The sequence below is a fragment of the Dermacentor andersoni genome, chromosome 1 (genome assembly GCF_023375885.2).
Source record: "Dermacentor andersoni chromosome 1, qqDerAnde1_hic_scaffold, whole genome shotgun sequence".
NCBI classification, from domain to species: Eukaryota; Metazoa; Arthropoda; class Arachnida; order Ixodida; family Ixodidae; genus Dermacentor; species Dermacentor andersoni.
In genome coordinates, this window is record NC_092814.1 from 400,798,370 (window position 1) to 400,818,012 (window position 19,643).

Here is a 19,643-nt window from a genome sequence, read left to right on the forward strand (position 1 = left end):
GTCATCCCGCGATAGAGACATTCCGCACATGAACGTGTTTTCATTTTCATCGGTCAGTTCAACTGCCACATTTTAATACATTAATTGAAAAGCTCAGCCTGGGCTCATTCATCGCACCGTCCGTTGATTTCACTGATAATCTCCGACACAACTCTTGGAAAAACATTGCCCGAGTTATTCACCTAGCACATTGGAGAAACGCCAATGACAGCAGACGTTCTCGTACTAATTTTGTTGTTCCAGTGATAGCTGGTGTTGTCCTGCGTAAGCACTAAATAGGGCTGCAGTCAATAAATAAATAAATAAATAAATAAATAAATAAATATATAAATAAATAAATGGGGGCATCGAGATTACTCACACGCGGAACGCAACGTACAGCATGGAAGCCTCCTGCGCCATCAACATTCCTGACTTGGTTCTCCTCGATTTGGCTGCACTTTCTGCACCAGTTCAGGCGGTGCCGCACTCGATTCGCCAAAGCAGCTAGCGCCACCTGCACTTCGTCACTCGATTTGGCATCGTGCTGAACGAGTTCATCTGGACTTCAGCACTAGCTTCGCCGCGAGTTCTCGTGAAGTAGTGCAAGATACCTGGTGCGCTGTTTGTAGCAGACAGCTCCGTGGCCATGCTTGTGTTGTAAACGGCGTTGAAATGGCAGCGTTTCCCGTGACAGGCGAGCATGGTTGTCACATGCAGCACGATGGAGTATTTGTGTACGAGACAGAAGGTGAATGCTCTTACTTCAACACGTGAGCGTTCGCAGCATTCATCACGGCTCGCCGCAACTTTGCCTAGGCGGCCTTCGCATCAGCGTGAGGCAGCAGCAGCCTCGCCTTCGCTCGAAGTCGCTGCTGCCTTTGGTGCCTCCAGCCAGACTGTCGTCCAGCCCACTCCTTCGCCGCCTTCTCCTGCTAGTCGGCCTTTGACCGCCACTCCGCCGCCAGTGTCCGCTGATAATGAACACGAGGTGTGGAGTACGCGTAAATCCAAGATTTTGATTTGCATGTACAGGGCATTCAAAGACAGCATTGGCAAGAAGTGTGGCTTTAAGTAAGTCGCCTCCACCGCCCCTATCTTGTGAAATGGCAACTGCAGAAGCATTACAAATTTTGTGCATGCTTCGATAAGGCACGATGATGCATGTGCATGATGCAGCATCACATAAGGCCGATGCAGCGGCGTCTGTTATTTGGAGTTAATCAACTGTAATTGCCAGGTACTAATACGCGGTAAATTCTTTTCACAGGACCAAAAAGGCCATGTAGGAAAACGTGGCCCGTGAAATAAACAATGAATTTCACTGTAGCATGATTCCTCTTCAAATTGAGAACAAATGGAAATCGATGGAGAGATCATACAAGGAAACAAAAATAAGGAACGGATCATCCGGTCATTCTCCTGCAGCCTGCGAGTACGAGGGTTATGGCAAGTACTTTTTCCCGTCTTGTTTTACTTATATACCAACTGAGGATAATTTTTGGAAATCCGTTTTCTCGATAGAGAACTTAGAGAAAGATATAGAACTATAGAGAACGATAGAGATAGAAGCGAAGTTTTGGAGCGCGAACTTCACATCACTCCAGTTGCATTGCTCGCCCCGGGGAGGATTGTTGCGTAAGTTGGCATGTTGTATCTTTATTTTCTATTGAAAAGAATTTTAAAATGTTACCTGATTATGCATGAACATTTTCCTGATAGCATCTTTTAAGTGCAATTTACGTTCATCTGTACATTTGTTAGCACCGTTCTAAACGTGTTGTGCGCATGCAAGCTTTTGTGGGAAAATGCTGCTTCCATTCGTATGGCATGCATGGACCATTTGCTGTTATAGGACGAGGTCATACAGGTTACTGCGACCTTGTCTGTTTCTTCATTTGCAGATAAAGAGTTTTGGCATTGAAGACGTATTCAGCTCTAAAAATACCTGCAGTTTGCGTACTGTTTCTGCTTAAAGGACTGATGTGAGATGAAGCTGCCCAGGAGCAAATTGCTCCGCCACTCATTTTGCACAGTTACAACATGTAATGACCAATGCGACATTTGTTGACATTAATGAAACTTTATTAATGGAAGTAACATGAATGGAGAAAGGATGCTGCCAGAAAATGGGCCTGCTGACGACGGTCGAGATGAGGACGGACCAGCTGAGGAGGCACCCCGCAGCATTGAAGCGACACCATCTAGGAGAGGTGATGGCCGCCACAGGAACACATCGATTGGCAGCGTGATAAATGTATTGCAGCAAGCCATAGCTGCGAAGCAGAAGCAGCATGAAGAAAAAATGTCTCTTCTTGAGCGTCTTGTGAGCGCTGCCGAAGCAAGTAAATGAGTACAGCAATAGTTTCTTTTCGCATGATTCCCACGCGCACTTTTGCTCAGCGCTGATGCTGGGCGATGTGTCGGCTTTCACACTGTGATGTGGATGTCTCACTTTCGCTTGGTTCTTCGTCATTTCCAACGTCTTCGTGAGCATGCAGGTCTGTACGCTCTGCAATGAAATCTCTCTCAGAATTGCGCATGTTGTGAAGCACACATGCTCCCATAACAATGCGACAACACTGCATAATTGTCCTTGCATCGACAAGATACAACTTTCTGAAGCGTTGCTTCAAAAGGCCAAGGAGTTCTGGATGGCCACCCTCTGCTGACTGTGACATTTGTCGATTTTTTTTCTCGCAGGAAAACTGGAGCCTTTGTCTTTGTACGGTGTCAAAAGCCAAGGCTGCATGGGGTATGCGGGATCTCCAAGTATATAAATGTTGCCACACTTGGCTGCAACCTCTTCAAAGAAGGTACTCTATCTCAACCCGTGGGCGTCATGTGCAGAACCAGGGAAGCCAATGAAGACATCTAAGAACCTCTTCTGGTCGTCGCAGACTGCTTGCAGAATTATAGACCACTTCTTCCGGTTGATATATGAATCAGTGCTGTCGTCTGGCTTTAGAACCTCAATGTGACTGCCAGCAATGCATCCCACGGTGTTTAGGAGGCCTTTCCTGTCACTTTTTGTGAGGAAAGCCATCTTGCTGCGGGCCATGTCGGCAGCGCTTGGCCAGCATATCACTTCAGCGCTAATGGATTGAAGAAAATTAAGCACCCTTTGCATGCGCAGCGCAACCGAAGATTCAGAGACGTCAAATCTACCTGCTACCGAGTACATGCTTGTTAGTGCTGCAAGGTAGCTCTAAGATATAGGGCAACTCTTTTCTGCTGTGATTTGCGGACGACCGCAAACACTTTTCGGATAGAACGACGACAGGCTGAACAACGAGTACAAACTGTCAAAGGTGTCGCGCGACAACCTGAACAGCCTCTTGAATTCAAAGTCCAGGTATTGAGTTGTCACCTGTTCAAAGCACCCGTTGACTTGGTGACGATCGACCCGTGCCACTTTGCACAACGCAACACAATGAGCGGAGTGAAATTCCTCATCGCTGTCAGAGTCAACGAGTTCCATGGCCGCTGTCAAAACATACGTAATTTCGAACAGGTGCAGAGCTGGTACAATACCGCGCATATGTGAACGCACGTGACAAGCGCCAACACCAAAACAGAAGAGCAGACGAAGGCGTTTCCGCACTTTTGCGCTCGATTTGACCGCTGCACCGAAGGCGCTGGTGTCGTGCTACACTCACACTGGCGCTGTACTGGCACGGAACTTTTGTGGACTAGCGCAGAAAGTGCACCCAAATCGAGCACACTTAGATCTCTGCGGGAGCGAGGTTGCACGTAAACAAGCGAAAGAATGATAGGGTCTGAGGTCGCAAGAAAAACGCTCAACAGCGAAAAGCACTTCATAAAGCGCAGTATCTGCATGAAAGGGGACTCCGGGTTTACATAGATAACTTCATTCCCGCATATGCTGCGTGGTAACTCGAGCGAAAAATAAAAAACGTAAAACAAAGGAAATAAAGCGGATGCTCAGAGACGTAGTAGTGGGTGGCTTCAAATTCTCACCTCCGTTGGTCCCTTAATAACGCGCGCCCGCAGCACGGTACACGAGCGGTTTCCAATTCCGTGCCCATCGCAATTCTACAACTTCAGCCGGCAATCGAATCCGTGACCTCCCTGCTCGGTAGAGACCCATTGCCGCTGAGTTACACCGGCCTTTAGGGTGTGTCGAAGCCCAGCGTTGTCCCAGCACTTTAGATTAGTTTATTTTTTTAATTCTACCCACCGAAGTGGCTATGCCAGCATTTTAATTTTCTTTTTTATTCTGCGCTCGATTGTGCAGGAAATAATTTTGATCGTATTGTGTGAGTGTATAGTGATTAATTAAAGAAACTTAATAAATGCGGCGTCCTTTGTTAAAGATAAAATATACTCACGCTGCCATGCATCTGCGAATACTTTCACGTTCTGCCCATTACACCGCATACGGTCGAAATCAGCACACAAATTACTTGAGTTGTACTTCTGCACATGAGCATTCGCAAACAGGAAAAGGTGAAAAAGAAGAAGAAGGTTACATGTAGAGCAAGGAGCGCGAGATGCGTTTTTTGCTGGTAAAACCATTAAGAAGTGTGTCCTGTGTCTGAAGATAGATGGCGCCACTAACATGAATGAAGCGAGCATTTCAGGAAAGGGAACTCTGGAGCGCCTACTGCCTACAAGAACCAACCGTGGAGTTTTTTCTAGAGACGATGTGGACCGATAATCTCTGTTCACTCGCCTGTTTAATTTTTAGACGCTGGGTTTCGGGGCCCTCAAAATAATTAGCGACAGACTACGTGGCATCGCATTTTCGGTTGTAATTGTGAGTGGGACCGGTATATTGTAATGTAAGGATTCCTTTCGCTCGATTCAATTCTTTTGTTATGATAGAGTGCTGACATCCGACCGGGCGATAAGTAACGTAGACAAACCGCCGCTCAGTTCATGGTCAAACAGAGAAAATTAAAAGAATTGGATTATAATCACCACGCTTTTGGTTTTCCATGTCGTGGTCTAAATTTCTTACGGCATTATTTGTTTCTAATTTTTTCAGTGGCTTTTCTTTCCTACCCAATAGCTCGAAACAATGGGCAGACATACAGTCATACGCAGATTGTTTTATTGATTGATTGATTGATTGATTGATTGATCCAAATCAACAAACGAGTGATGAGAGACACCGGAGTCGAATGGTGAGGATAAATGTTGAGTTATTTCAACGCGTCAGCAACGTAACGTCTGTAGCCACACCTTCTTGTTTTCCGATTTTATTCATTGCTCTCATTCGTGCATCCCTATCCCGGCGATGGGCGGGGAAGGTGGGGCGACGGGGAACGTGTTGTGCTAGCCGGTGAGTAAGGGCAATAAACAGCAGAAACTGAAAACAATCCCATCAAAATTCGGCACCTGACGGGGTTAACGGCGTTAACTATACTAAGTTATTATTATACTAAATATATTAAGTTTCTGGAGCGCACGCAGTTCGATTAGTGAGGCTTATGACGGTGCTCTCAAACAAGCGAATATCTGAGAGGCTCTGTGACACCTGCCATCGTGATTAACATCTGCCGTTCGTGTGTGGATTCCTCCACGGTGCGCTTTGCCACAACTAGTGGCTGGGCTTCAGCTACAGCCACTGCACTAACTGCACTACGGTCAGCTTTTCCTTATAGCATTCTAGACCAAAGAGCTTCAACGTGCGTCATCTTCACCGACTCACGAATGGCCCTGCAGTTGCTGAATTGACATTGCACACATGACCAGCTTGTCAGTGACACCAGACGCCTACGCATAAAGCCTGCGAACTGCATCGCGGCATTGTGTTGCAGTGGTTGGCTGGCCACTGACGACCGCCTTGCCGGAGCGCACGTGATAATTCGATGGAGTCCATCGGAATACCATTTTCGAGAAAATACTCTGGTTTCTACTGTCGCTTGGCGTTGACGGTGTTCTGCATATGCATGTGCCACTTGCGTGCTTGTCTGACCATTGTGTATGCCATAACATTCACCCAATGCCTGTAGTAGCGTGCGAGGCCGTCTGTCAGACAAACATATCCAGCTTTCATTAAATACGACATCTTTCTCTCGCTCTCTTGAACCAGAGGACAAAGCCCGGCTGGCCGATAGGCATGTTTTAGTTGTTGTTGTTGTTGTTTTTCTGCTTTCTATGGGAATAATGAAAGGTGCTTACTTTGATGTTAATTTTAGGGCTCGCATTTACGAAACTACTCTTCCGCAAGAGCTTTCCCCATCGGCTGGCGCTCGGGCGTCCACCACTGATGAAAGATATCTGCATGATAACGACTGTATAGTCGCAGCGGTGGCTATCCGCGGAGGGTCGTTACGCAGAGAGAGAGAGAGAGAGAGACGGGAAAGTCATGGAGGTTAATCTGATAATAGTTTCCGGTGTGCTAGCCTGCACTGTTGTGGGGGAAATAGGGGTTTGAAAAGCAAATAGACAGGCAGACAGAGACGATCACTTTCGGTCGTGCACAACCAGTTGGATGACCACGAGCCTCTGTTGAAAGAAACAATTCTACGCCAGCGAAGTGACTTATGACATCGGAAGGGCTTGCAAGTGTCTCTGAGCATCTTGGGACCCACCAGCCTGTGCTCATTATGATGATGATGATGACGATGAAGATGAAGCCTTTGGCTCATCATCGAGAGTCGGGCACATCTTACATATGTGCTAAGTGAATCAATTTAGAAATCCATAATTTTGATAAATTACAACAAACGATGTTCAAGACGATGCAGACAACAGTGGTTATAATAGAAGACACAAAAAGAAAGAATATATATATATATATATATATATACATATATATATATATATATATATATATATACATATATATATATATATATATATATATATATATATATATATATATATATATATATATATGTATGATACCTACATCCCCGCATGAGTGTCGAAGCACGCAAGCTCCGAAAGCACCGGAGAGTTCAACGGCAGGCCTAGCTGTCCCACTGTAACTTGCAATGTCCTTTTTCTCAGGGAGAAGAAACGCCGACAGTCCAGTAAGTAATGCTCAACGGTTTCTAAGGCGTTGTAGGAAACCCACCGTGGTTGCTCAGTGGCTATGGTGTTGGGCTGCTGAGCACGAGGTCGCGGGATCGAATCCCGGCCACGGCGGCCGCATTTCTATGGGGGCGAAATGCGAAAACACCCGTGTACTTAGATTTAGGTGCACGTTAAAGAACCCCAGGTGGCCGAAATTTCCGGAGTCCTCCACTACGGCGTGCCTCATAATCAGAAAGTGGTTTTGGCACGTAAAACCCCATAATTTTTTAAGGTGTTGTAGAAATGGCACAAAAGGAAAAATTGCCAGACCAGGTCGGTGCATGTATAAATTTAGGTGGGACTCGACATCGCAGTCTCGTTAATGTCACTTCTGTCTGTCTTGTTTTGCAATATTTTCCTGCTCCAAGAGAATTGTAAGTGGTGTAACTGCGTGCCTGACGTTACATTTTATTTTTATGCCAAAATGGCGTATCATCGAAACCTGACAAATGTGATAAAATCCGCCCTTGGAATCAGTAAAAACACAGGGCCTGTAATGGAAGCCTTAGCCAAGCTGTCTACCACTTCATTCATAAATACGCCTTTGTTTCCAGGTACCCATACTAATCGTAAACTCCGCAAATGACTTGGAGCCAGTGAGTGTAAAGTGTTTAATATATATGCGACTCGTCGGGAGCACTAAGTGAGTTGTACACCGATGAAGAGTCTGTGGTTAATACCGCTGTTGTCGTGGAAGGTAGCTTAAACAGTGCTAGGACAACAGCTGGGGAATTCCGGCAGGAATATTGGTGTGAAGTCTGGGACCCGAACACAAAAAGCCCAATCCAGTGACGACGAAAAAATGCCAACTCTCTCGGCCTTTTCCTCACACTGCGAAATGTCTGTTCCTATAATTAAATTTGTGTGCAGTTGACTCAAGTGATCCTGGTCTAACCCGTTAAGAATATGCCAGGGAACCTGTTTCCTAGCCTATGTGAACGCCTCTAATGGAAGCGCCCTTCTTTTCCTTCCTTCATATATATATATATATATATATATATATACATATGTATATTGTAATGAAGCAGACGCGCCCCTGTGTATGTGCTGTCTGAAGAGGAAGATGAAGGGCCGTGCCGTGATCGCGAGCGACCCCCGTGCTTCGGACAGCCCTTGCAGTGCCTTGATTTACCTAGCGTTCCACAACGTTGTGAACGAGACTAAACCTCATCGCATTTGGTGGAGGTTGCTGAGATCCTTCGCCTCGTCCTGGAGCTCCGCACTCGAACCCTGCCAACAAGATCGCTTTGCACTATGCCTGATCCCGCCACCTCGTTGCCTGCACCACCGGCTGCCACTGTCATCTGCGCCGGCGTCCCTCGTCAACGCGACCCACCCATTTTCAGTGGGACCGCCGAACAAGACGTGGAAGACTGCCTCTCATCGTACGAACGTGCAAGTGCCCATAACAAATGGGATGACCAGTCTAAGCTGACCCACGTGCCGTTCTACCTCGCCGACGTAGCCAAACTTTGGTTCTTCAACCACGAATCACACTTTACAAGCTGGTCCGCGTTTAAGACTCTGTTTGCTGAAGTGTTTGATCGCCCAGCTGTGCGTAAGCTACGCGCTGAACAGCGTCTACGCCAGCGCACACAGCAGCCTGGAGAGACATTCCCTAGCTACATCGAGGATGTTCTCGATTTGGGCAAGCGGGTAAATCCCAGCATGTCAGAGGATGACAAGATCAAACACATCCTCAAGGGCATCGAGGACAGCGCATTCCAAATGTTGCTGGCCAAAAGCCCAACTAGCGTATCCGTTCTCATTAACCTCTGCCAGAGCTTTGACGAGCTGCGCTGCCAACGTTCCATCGCCCGCCAGAACATTCAGCACGCCGATTTCATCTCGAGCATCGCGGTTTCTACCGACATAACCAACTCGACCCTCTCGCAGCATATCAAAGATTTTATCCGCGAAGAGGTGGCCAGGCAGCTCTCGCTGCTGCCTCACAGTGACGCACCTACGGCAGTTTTGCCTCCAACGCTGCAGGAAGCCATCCGAAATCAGATATTTGCAGCGCTTCCTGCAGCTCCTACAACCCCCCACCCAACCCTATGAGTGTGCCGCTGGCTCATACCAACTTTGCCAATCACCCTACGTCGCTGCCGCTCAGTTATGCAGCCGTAGTTGCACGGCCACCTGCGCAGACAGCTTCCTTTTCATCGCCCATGCACCCGGCTTCATTTCCAGTTGCCCGACCGTCACCACACTTTTTTCGTCCCACCGAGACGTGGCGCACTCAACACAACCGGCCTATCTGCTTCGCCTGCGGCATTGCTGGCCATGTGGCGCGCTTCTGTCGCCGCCGCGCCTTAACTGCGCGTACCAGCTTTGACACGCCCAGCTATGCACCACAATACACCGCCACGCCTCTATTATCACCGCGACGTCTCGACACTGATCGCCGGTTAGAAACTCGGCGTTCCCCTTCCCCTCGTCGGCGTTTGATTTCGCCCCTGCGTCGTCGAGTTCCCACTGAAGAGGGAAACTGACTGCTGCAGTTCCTGAGGCAAGAACTGCAAATACATCGACGTTCTCAAGACTTCAATCTTCGCCGCAAAATGTAATTACCGTTCTTGTAGAGGGAGTACCAGCAGTGGCACTAGTCGATACCGGAACAGCCGTTTCCGTTATTCACGAGGGCCTTTGCCGCAAGCTACGAAAAGTGACTACAGCTCGCTCTGGCCTGGTGCTCGCCACTGCCAGCGCGCAGCGAATTCACCCTTCAGCTGCATGCACGGCCTGTGTCGTCATCAACGACGTTCTGTACATAATGGAGTGTTTCGTGCTACCATCGTGCTCTCACGACGTCATCCTCGGTTGGGATTTCCTGTCACGTCATCATGCCATCATTGACTGTTCGCGTGCAGAAGTGTCGCTTTTACCACTATGTGAATCACTGCCGACCAGCTCTCCTCACTTTGCCGACAAACTCACTGTTGATGCCGACACAACAATACCTCCTGAGTCGTCGATGGCTGTTGTCTTGTCTGATGCCGCATCTGACGTCACCGTAGTGTTCACGCCGTCCGATGTGTTTGCTCAACGCAAGGGCATTGTTCTTCCGTTTGCCGTGCTTACTGTAACATCTGGGTCAACTGTGATGCTGGTCACCAACTACTACCAGTACCCGATCAGCCTACTGCGTGGAGAGACAGTAGGATACTTCCAAGCGGTCGACTACGTCGACCACCTCGATGTTCCTGCCGACTCCCTCCGTCACGTTGACGCCATCGCTTCGGTCTCCGGCTCATCACCTTCAGTGGGTTTTGACGAGGCCATCGACCCTGCACTTTCACCATTTCATCGCCGCCAACTTCTCGCTCTCCTTCACAAGTTTGTCTCTTCTTTCGACTGTCATCAGACGTCACTGGGCCGTGCCACCGGTGTTTCTCACATCATCGACACCGGTTCCCACTCCCCCTTGCGACAGCGCCCGTATCGTGTCTCTGCCGAAGAGCGCCAAATCATCACGGAGCAAGTGGACAACATGCTCAAACGTACAGTCATCCGTCCCTCTCAAAGTCCTTGGTCTTCACCTGTCGTATTGGTGAGGAAAAAAGATGGCTCCATTCGCTTTTGTGTCGACTACAGACGCCTAAACAAGATAACGAGGAAAGACGTTTATCCTCTGCCTCAAATCGATGACGCTCTCGACTGTTTAAGGCGCAGAATACTTCAGTTCCTTGGATCTGCGCTCCGGGTACTGGCAAATTCCAATGGCCGAGCCTGACCGTCCGAAAACCGCATTCATTACACCCGATGGCCTCTACGAGTTTAACGTCATGCCCTTCGGGTTGCGCAACGCGCCTGCTACTTTTGAGCGTATGATCGACACCACCCTTCGTGGCCACAAATGGAAGACCTGTTTATGTTACCTCGACGACATCGTCGTCTTCTCAGCCGATTTTCCGACGCACCTCGCTCGCCTGCATGACATTCTGACATGTCTTGCCTCTGCCGGTCTACAGCTTAACCTCAAAAAGTGCCGCTTTGCTGCAAGCAAGCTAACCATATTTGGTCACGTTATCTCAAAAGACGGCGTCCTGCCGGATCCAGACAAGCTCCGTGCTGTTGCAGAGTTCCCAAGGCCCACGTCTATCAAAACCCTCAGAGGCTTTATTGGCTTATGTTCTTATTTTCGTCACTTCGTACGCAATTTCGCATCCATCATGGCGCATTTGACAAGTTTACTTTCCGGCAGTAAAGGCATAGCAGCATGGTCACCTGAATGTGATGCAGCATTTCAGCAGTTGCGCCACTTGTTGACCTCACCACCGATTCTTCGCCACTACGACACTGATGCTCCCATGGAAGTCCATACTGACGGCAGCGGAGTTGGCCTTGGCGCGGTCTTAGCGCAACGGAAAGCTGGCTATAATGAATACGTCGTCGCTTATGCGAGCCGTACTCTAAAGAGAGCAGAATTAAATTACTCCGTCACAGAAAAGGAGTGTCTAGCGATCATCTGGGCACTAAGCAAGTTTTGCCCATACCTTTACGGCCGTTCTTTCGCCGTTGTTACTGACCACCATGCCCTTTGTAGGCTTTCTTCCTTGAAAGACCCGTCTAGACGCTTGGGACGTTGGGCGCTTCGCTTGCAAGAATACGACATCCGCGTCATGTACCGCTCCGGTCGCAAGCACTCCGACGCTGATGCGTTCTCTCACTCCCCACTGACGCCTGGTTTGGCGTCGTTGTCAGCTTCCTCGTCCACCCTGTCACCGTTCACCATCACTGACATGCTCACAGAGCAGCGCAAGGACCCATCCCTTGCAATGTTACTTGACTACCTTGCTGCTCCGTCTGATGTCCCTTCGACACAAGCACTGCGTAGTCAAGCAACCCACTTTTCAGTGCGGGACATTCTATATCGCCGAAACTACATGCCCGACGGACGCAAATGGCTCCTCGCTATACCTCGTCATATGCATTCTGACGTCTGCGCGTCTTTTCACGCTGACCCCCTAAGCGCTCATGCCGGCGTCCTCAAAACTTACACAAGGTTGCGTCAGCGCTATTATTGGAGAGGCATGTACAACTTTGTGCAAAAGTACATTCAGTCTTGCACTACATGCCAACAAGGCAAGACACCTACACAGCGTTTCACAAGACCGTTGCCAACAAGGCAAGACACCTACACAGCGTTTCACAAGACCGTTGCAGCCGCTACCACGCCCGTCTCGTCCGTTCGACCGCGTCGGCATCGACCTCTACGGCCCGTTTCCATGCAGCGGGCGTGGAAATCGGTGGATTATTGTCGGCGTAGATCACCTTACTCGCTACGCTGAGACTGCAGCACTGCCAGCAGCGACCGCCCGTGACGTTGGTTTTTTCATCCTTCGCAATTTTGTTCTTCGCCACGGTGCTGCCCGAGAATTACTGAGTGATAGGGGCCGTGTCTTCCTGTCGGAGGGCATCCAAGCCCTCCTCGCTGAGTGCAGGATAATTCAGCGCAAATCGACCGCGTACCATCACAAAACCAAGGGTCTGACCGAGCGCTTCAATCGCACACTTGGCGACATGTTGCGGATGTATATTTCATCCGACCACTCCAACTGGGACACCGTACTCCCCTTTGTTACGTTCGCGTACAACACCGCGACGCAAGCGACCACCGGCTTTTCCCCCTTTTTCCTTGTGTATGGCCGTGAGCCTTCATGCCCTTTGGACACCATATTGCCGTACCAACCTGACGCTACAGAGTATACTCCGCTTTCCGAAGTCGCCAAATATGCTGAAGATTGCCGTCAGCTGGCACGTGCCCTGACTAGTGAGACTCAAGAACGTCAAAAGACAAGACATGATCGTGCTCATCAACCACCGCACAACTTTGCTCCTGGTTCGCTTGTGTGGCTTTGGATACCAGCCCACATTCCTGGCCTTTCTTCCAAACTCCTGGCGCGTTATCGCGGTCCATACCGTATAATCGAGGCCACTTCACCAGTCAACTACATCGTCGAGCCGCTCACAGCGTCACCAGACCTGCGTCGTCGTGGGCGAGAGACAGTACATGTCAACCACCTGAAACCGTACTACGACCCGCTCATCTTCTCCGCGCCCTGAGCCACCAGGATGGCTACGCTTCGCTCCCGGGGCATTGTAATGAAGCAGGCGCGCCCCTGTGTATGTGCCGTCTGAAGAGGAAGACGAAGGGCCGTGCCGTGATCGCGAGCGACCCCCGTGCTTCGGACAACCTTTGCAGTGCCTTGATTTACCTAGCGTTCCACAACGTTGTGAATGAGAATAAAGCTCATCGCAATGCACACACACACAAATATATATATATATATGTATACGTATATGTATTGACACGTGTCCTTGTCTTTATCGGGCGACACGTTCCACCGCCTAACAAATGTTCTCGCACAGCGCAGGACGCGCTCGCATGCGTCGGCAGTTGCTGGAATGTTATCGATGGTTTTATCCGCTGTCTGTTGTGGCCGAACCTTGTGTAATCTGTTGGCATCTATGCGCGACGCGAATAATGTAGAACTTTGTGGAAGGCACGCGGGTCCCAGCGATTACTCTGGAACATTCGACGACTGATGTATAAAAGCCGACGCGCTCGACCAGTTCATCAGATTTTCGACGATCGCTGACTGTGTTCGCCGCTGTCACCGTTCTTTGAGTGTAGCCTGTTTTTGGGGGCACAAGTTCGCTCAATAAAACGCTAGTTTCGTCTTTCTCACTTTGGCTGCTTTCTTCGCAGTCACTGCCACGTGACATCTGGTGGAGGTGCTTGTGCGTTCATGTACCGAATGCCCGAAGCCCGAGGACAAAATCGACATCGCCCAAGATCAGCGTGCTAGCCGCAGACTGCAAGGACTGCCCCCAGAGCACGGACTTCTACCTCAGACGACAAAGCAAATCGTGGCCAAGACAACCCCAATGGCTGCCCCAGCGTCCCCCGTTATCCTGCAACAATCTCGGGACCCACTGACCTTCCATGCAGCAGCTACTGAAGACCCGGAATCCTGGCTTGAGACCTACGAACGAATCGCGACTTTCAACAACTGGGACTCCGACGACAAGCTGCGGCATGTATACTTCGCCTTAGAAGACGACACCAGAACGCGGTTTGAGAACCGGGAGTTGACCATGACAACATGGGACCTGTTCCGTAGCGGCTTCCTGCGCACCTTTACGAGCGTCGTGAGCAAGGAAGGGGCCGAAGCTATGCTTGACACCCAAGTGCAGCTACCTAACGAGAACGTTGCCATATTTACGGAAGAAATGAGCCGTCTGTTCCGCCACGCCGACCCGGATATGCCCGAGGAGAAGAAAGTCCGCCTTCTCATGCGAGGTGTGAAGGAAGAACTTTTCGGCGCAATGATACGAAGCCCACCGAAGACCGTAGAAGAGTTCCTTCGCGAAGCCACCAGCATCGAGAAGACACTCGAAATGCGGAACCGGCAATTCAACCGCCGCACGACCTCTACCAATTACGCAGGAATTCAATCACTGGCCACCGACGATCTGCGCGACACTATCAGAGCGGTCGTACGGGAAGAGCTACAGAGGATGTACCCCAGGTCGCAGTCTCAAGTAGCCTCAATCGCCAAAATCGTCAAAGATGAGCTTAAGCGATCGCTTGGAGTTCCTGAGCTGCAACCAGAATCACAGCAGCCCCAGCCGGAAGCGATGACATACGCCGCTGTATCCCGCCGTCACGTTCCCCCTCCGCGCCCACGGCAGGGCCCAGTGACGACAAAGTTCCGTCGTCCACCACCACCCCCGCCGCCAGCATGCCAACCCGTCACCTCACGCGGCGTTCCGAGGAAGACTGACGTTTGGCACGCCCGAGACCACCGTCCGCTTTGCTATCACTGCGGAGAAGCCGGGCACATTTACCGCCGATGCCCATACCTGGAGATGCCCATACCCATACCATACACGCCGCGACCACAGATTGGCGAACGACCTCGCGATATCGCCGACTACCTCGCCGCCACTCAGTGGAGGCCTCGACGACCGTCCCGTTCCCCGTCACCAGGCCGGTACCTGTCGCCGCAGCGCAGACCATACACTGGCCTAGCCCGGGGCCGATCAGCGAGCCCATATCCGGAAAACTAAAATCTGCAACCGATGGAGGTGCGGTTGCTGTTCGTCGAACTGACGAAAATACTCCGCCGCCGACGAAGACGACGAAGAGACAGACCATCTCGACGACATAATAACGACACGCCGCTGTCCCGACGGAGCCAGGAAGCCAAGACTACACCGACGAAAGACGACTTGACGACGCGACGTTCCAACTTCAGTTCAACACGATGCAGCCGTGATCCGACGCCAAGACCTAACTGCAACGCCAGACAAAGAACCACCGGCCTCGACGTGTTTCTCGACGGCCACACAGTTACCGCCTTAGTGGACACAGGAGCTGATTACTCCGTAATGAGTGGACACATCGCCGCCCAGTTGAAGAAAGTTAAGACCGCATGGGAAGGCATTCAAATTCGGACCGCTGGAGGGCACCTCATCACGCTGACTGGAATCTGCACGGCAAGAATAACCATTCATGACCGGACTTACCCTGCCACATTCGTTAACCTCCAACAGTGTTCACGAGATGTCATTCTCGGTATGGACTTCCTGAACCAACACGGCGCAATCATCGACCTGAAGCCGAAGTCAATAACGCTGTCGGAACATAAAGCCATACCGCCGGAGAGCCCTCGTAGTCACCACGCCTTGAGTGTGCTCGAAGATCAAGTGAGCATCCCGCCTTGCTCCAGCATTGTTATATCGGTTGGCACCGAAACACCCGCTGACGTAGAAGGCGTCATCGAAGGCGAGCAACGTCTACTGCTAGACCGTGAAATTTGCGTCGCAAAAGGGATCGCTCGACTGCCTGCAGGGAAAACTGAAGTGTTACTGACAAACTTCAGCCAGGAGTTCAAGCACATCAACAAGGGCACGACCATCGCGTACATCGAGGAAATTCTGGAAACCAGTAATGCGTTTGTCCTCTCGGATTCCTCCGCATCTACCCCGACGACCATGGTTCCCGAACCAGACTACGACATTAATCCAAGTCTACCCGTGATTAAGCTACAGCAGCTCAGAAGTCTGCTCCGACGATACAAAGGCTGCTTTTCGACGTCATCGAGGATTCGACAAACACCAGTTGCAAAGCATCCTATAATAACCGAAGAGTGCGCTCGACCACTCCGCCAGAGCCTTTACCGAGTTTCGACGCGAGAACGTGAAGCTATTAGGCAACAAGTCGACGAAATGCTCCGCGACATCATCCAGCCGTCGAAACACCCGTGTGCATTCCCTGTTGTCCTGGTGAAGAAAAAGGACGGAACCCTACGTTTTTGTGGCGATTATCGTCGTCTGAACAAGATCACAAAGAAGGACGTTTACCCCTCCGACGGATAGACGACACATTGGATCGGCTCTGCAACGCTAAATACTTCTCGTCGATGGACCTCAAGTCTGGCTATTGGCAAATAGAAGTAGACGAAAGAGATCGCGAAAAGACCGCCTTCATCACCCCAGACGGCCTCTACGAGTTCAAGGTTATGCCATTTGGACTGTGCTCGGCGCCTGCAACGTTCCAGCGCGTGATGGACACGGTTTTAGCAGGATTGAAGTGGCAGACCTGTCTCGTTTACTTGGATGACGTCGTTGTCTTCGCCGGAACTTGCGACGATCACCTTAGGGGGCTTGCAACAGTACTAGCGGCCTTCAAGTCATCAGGGCTCACTCAGAAGCCAGAAAAGTGCCGCTTCGCTTACGATGAGCTTCTGTTCCTAGGCCACGTCATCAGCAAGTCTGGAGTCCTTCCCGACCCGCAGAAGACAGCTGCCATCGCAAAGTTCCCGCAGCCCATCGACAAGAAGGCAGTGCATATATTTCTTGGCATGTGTGCCTACTACAGGCGATTCGTCAAGGGCTTTTCACGTATCGCTGAACCGCTGACACAGCTAACTAAATGTGACGTCGAGTTCAAGTGGGAAACGCCGCAGGCCAACGCATTTCAAGAACTCAAACGACGCATGCAGTCGCCACCCGTACTTGCGCACTTCGACGAGCACGCCTATACCGAAATACACACTGACGCCAGTAGCCTAGGCCTCGGTGCCATCCTATTTCAGAGAAAAGATGGACATGAACACGTCATAGCTTACGCTAGCCGGTCGTTGTCAAAAGTGGAAGGCAATTATTCTACAACCGAAAAGGAATGCCTCGCCATCGTTTGGGCTACAGCGAAATTTCGCCCTTAGCTATATGGCAGGCCATTCAAAGTGGTCAGCGACCATCACGCGTTGTGTTGGCTAGCTAACTTAAAGGACCCTTCAGGACGGCTGGCACGGTGGAGCCTCAGACTACAAGAATACGACATCACTGTAACATACAAGTCCGGACGAAAACACTCAGATGCCGATTGCCCATCACGCGCCCCCATTGACCCGCCGCCGCAAGATGACGAGGATGACGACGCCTTCCTTGGAATAATAAGCGCGGAAGACTTCGCCGCACAGCAACGAGGAGACCCGGAGCCAAACATCCTAGTCGAGTATTTGGAAGGGCACACCAAATTTGTCCCTAGGGCATTTAAGCGTGGATTGCCTTCGTTCACGCTTCAAAACAACCTACTCGTGAAGAACTTCTCACCAGTCCGCGCCACCTACCTTCTTGTTGTTCCGTCGGCGCTGCGTCCAGAAGTACTGCACGCCCTACATGACGATCCGACCGCTGCGCACCTCGGTTTCTCCCGGATACTATCGAGGATACAAGAAAGGTATTACTGGCCGCACCTAACCGCCGATGTCGCCCGTTACGTCAAGACATGCCGAGGCTGTCAGCAACGCAAGACACCACCGACATGGCCAGCGGGATTACTACAGCCGATCGAGCCTCCTTACCGGCCTTTTCAGCAGATCGGGAAGGATTTGTTGGGACCGTTTCGGACATCAACTTCCGGGAATAAGTGGATCGTCGTGGCGACGGACTATCTCACCGGCTTTGCTGAAACTAAAGCTCTACCGAAAGGCAGCGCAGCCGAAGTGGCGAAATTTTTCGTCGAGAACATCCGGCTGCGACATGGTGCTCCAGAAGTCCTCATCACCGACAGAGGAACGGCTTTTACAGCAGAGCTCACCCAAGCAATTCTGCAGTACAGCCAGACAAGTCACAGGAGGACAACTGCCTACCATCCGCAGACGAATGGCCTCGTGGAGCGCCTGAACAAGACCCTCGCCGACATGCTAGCAATGTACGTCGACGTCGAGCACAAGACGTGGGATGCGGTCCTGCCGTACGTAACATTCGCTTACAACACAGCGGTGCAAGAAACAACACAGCTCACGCCGTTTAAGCTGGTTTACGGCAGGAACCCGACGACGACGCTCGACGCCATACTGCCGCACGTCACTGACGAGGAGATTCTTGACGTGGCTACCTATCTCCAGCGCGCTGAAGAAGCTCGACAGCTCGCCCGCCTACGGATCAAGAACCAGCAGCGTACCGACAGCCGACACTACAACCTCCGACGACGCTTCGTCGAGTACCAGCCCGGTGACCGTGTTTGGGTATGGACCCCGATACGCCTACGAGGACTGAGTGAGAAACTATTGCGACGCTATTTCGCACCCTAGAAGGTCATCCGACGTATTGGCACGCTGGACTATGAGGTCGTGCCAGACGACATTTCGTATTCACAGCGGCGCCGCGCACGATCTGAAGTGGTCCACGTGGTGCCTCTTAAAGCCTTTTACGGACGCTAACGAACTTCCTTATTTTGTTGTTTTCTTTCCAACGAGTGCTTTCCTTTATTACTCTCGCTTGTTTGCAGCATCGGGTCGATGCTCTTTAAGAGGGGGGGTATTGAAACGTCTACTTCTCTTTATCTGCCGACACGTTTCACCGCCTAACAAATGTTATCGCACAGCGCAAGGACGCGCTTGCATGTGTCGGAAGTTTCTGGAATGTTATCGATGGTTCTATGCGCTGTCTGTTGTCGCCGAACCTTGTGTAATCTGATTGCATCTATGCGCGACGCGAATAATGTAGAACTTTGTGGAAAGCACGTGGGTCCCAGCGATTACTCTGGAACATTCGACGACTGATGTATAAAGTCCGACGCACTTGACCCGCTCATCAGATTTTCGACGATCGCTGACTGTGTTCGCCGCTGTCGCCGTTCTTTGAGTGTAGCCTGTTTTTGAGGGCACAAGTTCGCCCAATAAAACGCTAGTTTCGTCTTTCTCAGTTTGGCTGCTTTCTTCACAGTCACTACCACGTGACAACATATACCTTTGTCACTCAAGCAAATAGAAGCGCAGTGAATATGGCCCAGTGTCCTAAAATAAAAGTTTTTACACTATTGGACTATGCATGCCCGTAAACAATGTTGTTGGGAATAATAGTGAGGGACGCCGATCAATGAAAATAAAAAAAAACCGCATCAACTTGCGGCCCACAACAACACACAGGCTATGAGGGACGCCATAGTGGGTGAAGGGGTTGGGGGGCGAATCAATTTTGATTACGTGAGGGACACCCCGAACGAAATGCGGCCTCCGCGGCTGCCATTCGAACCCGTGACCTCGTGCTGAGCAGCAAAACGCCATGGCCGATTTAAGGAAGCTTGTTCTCGT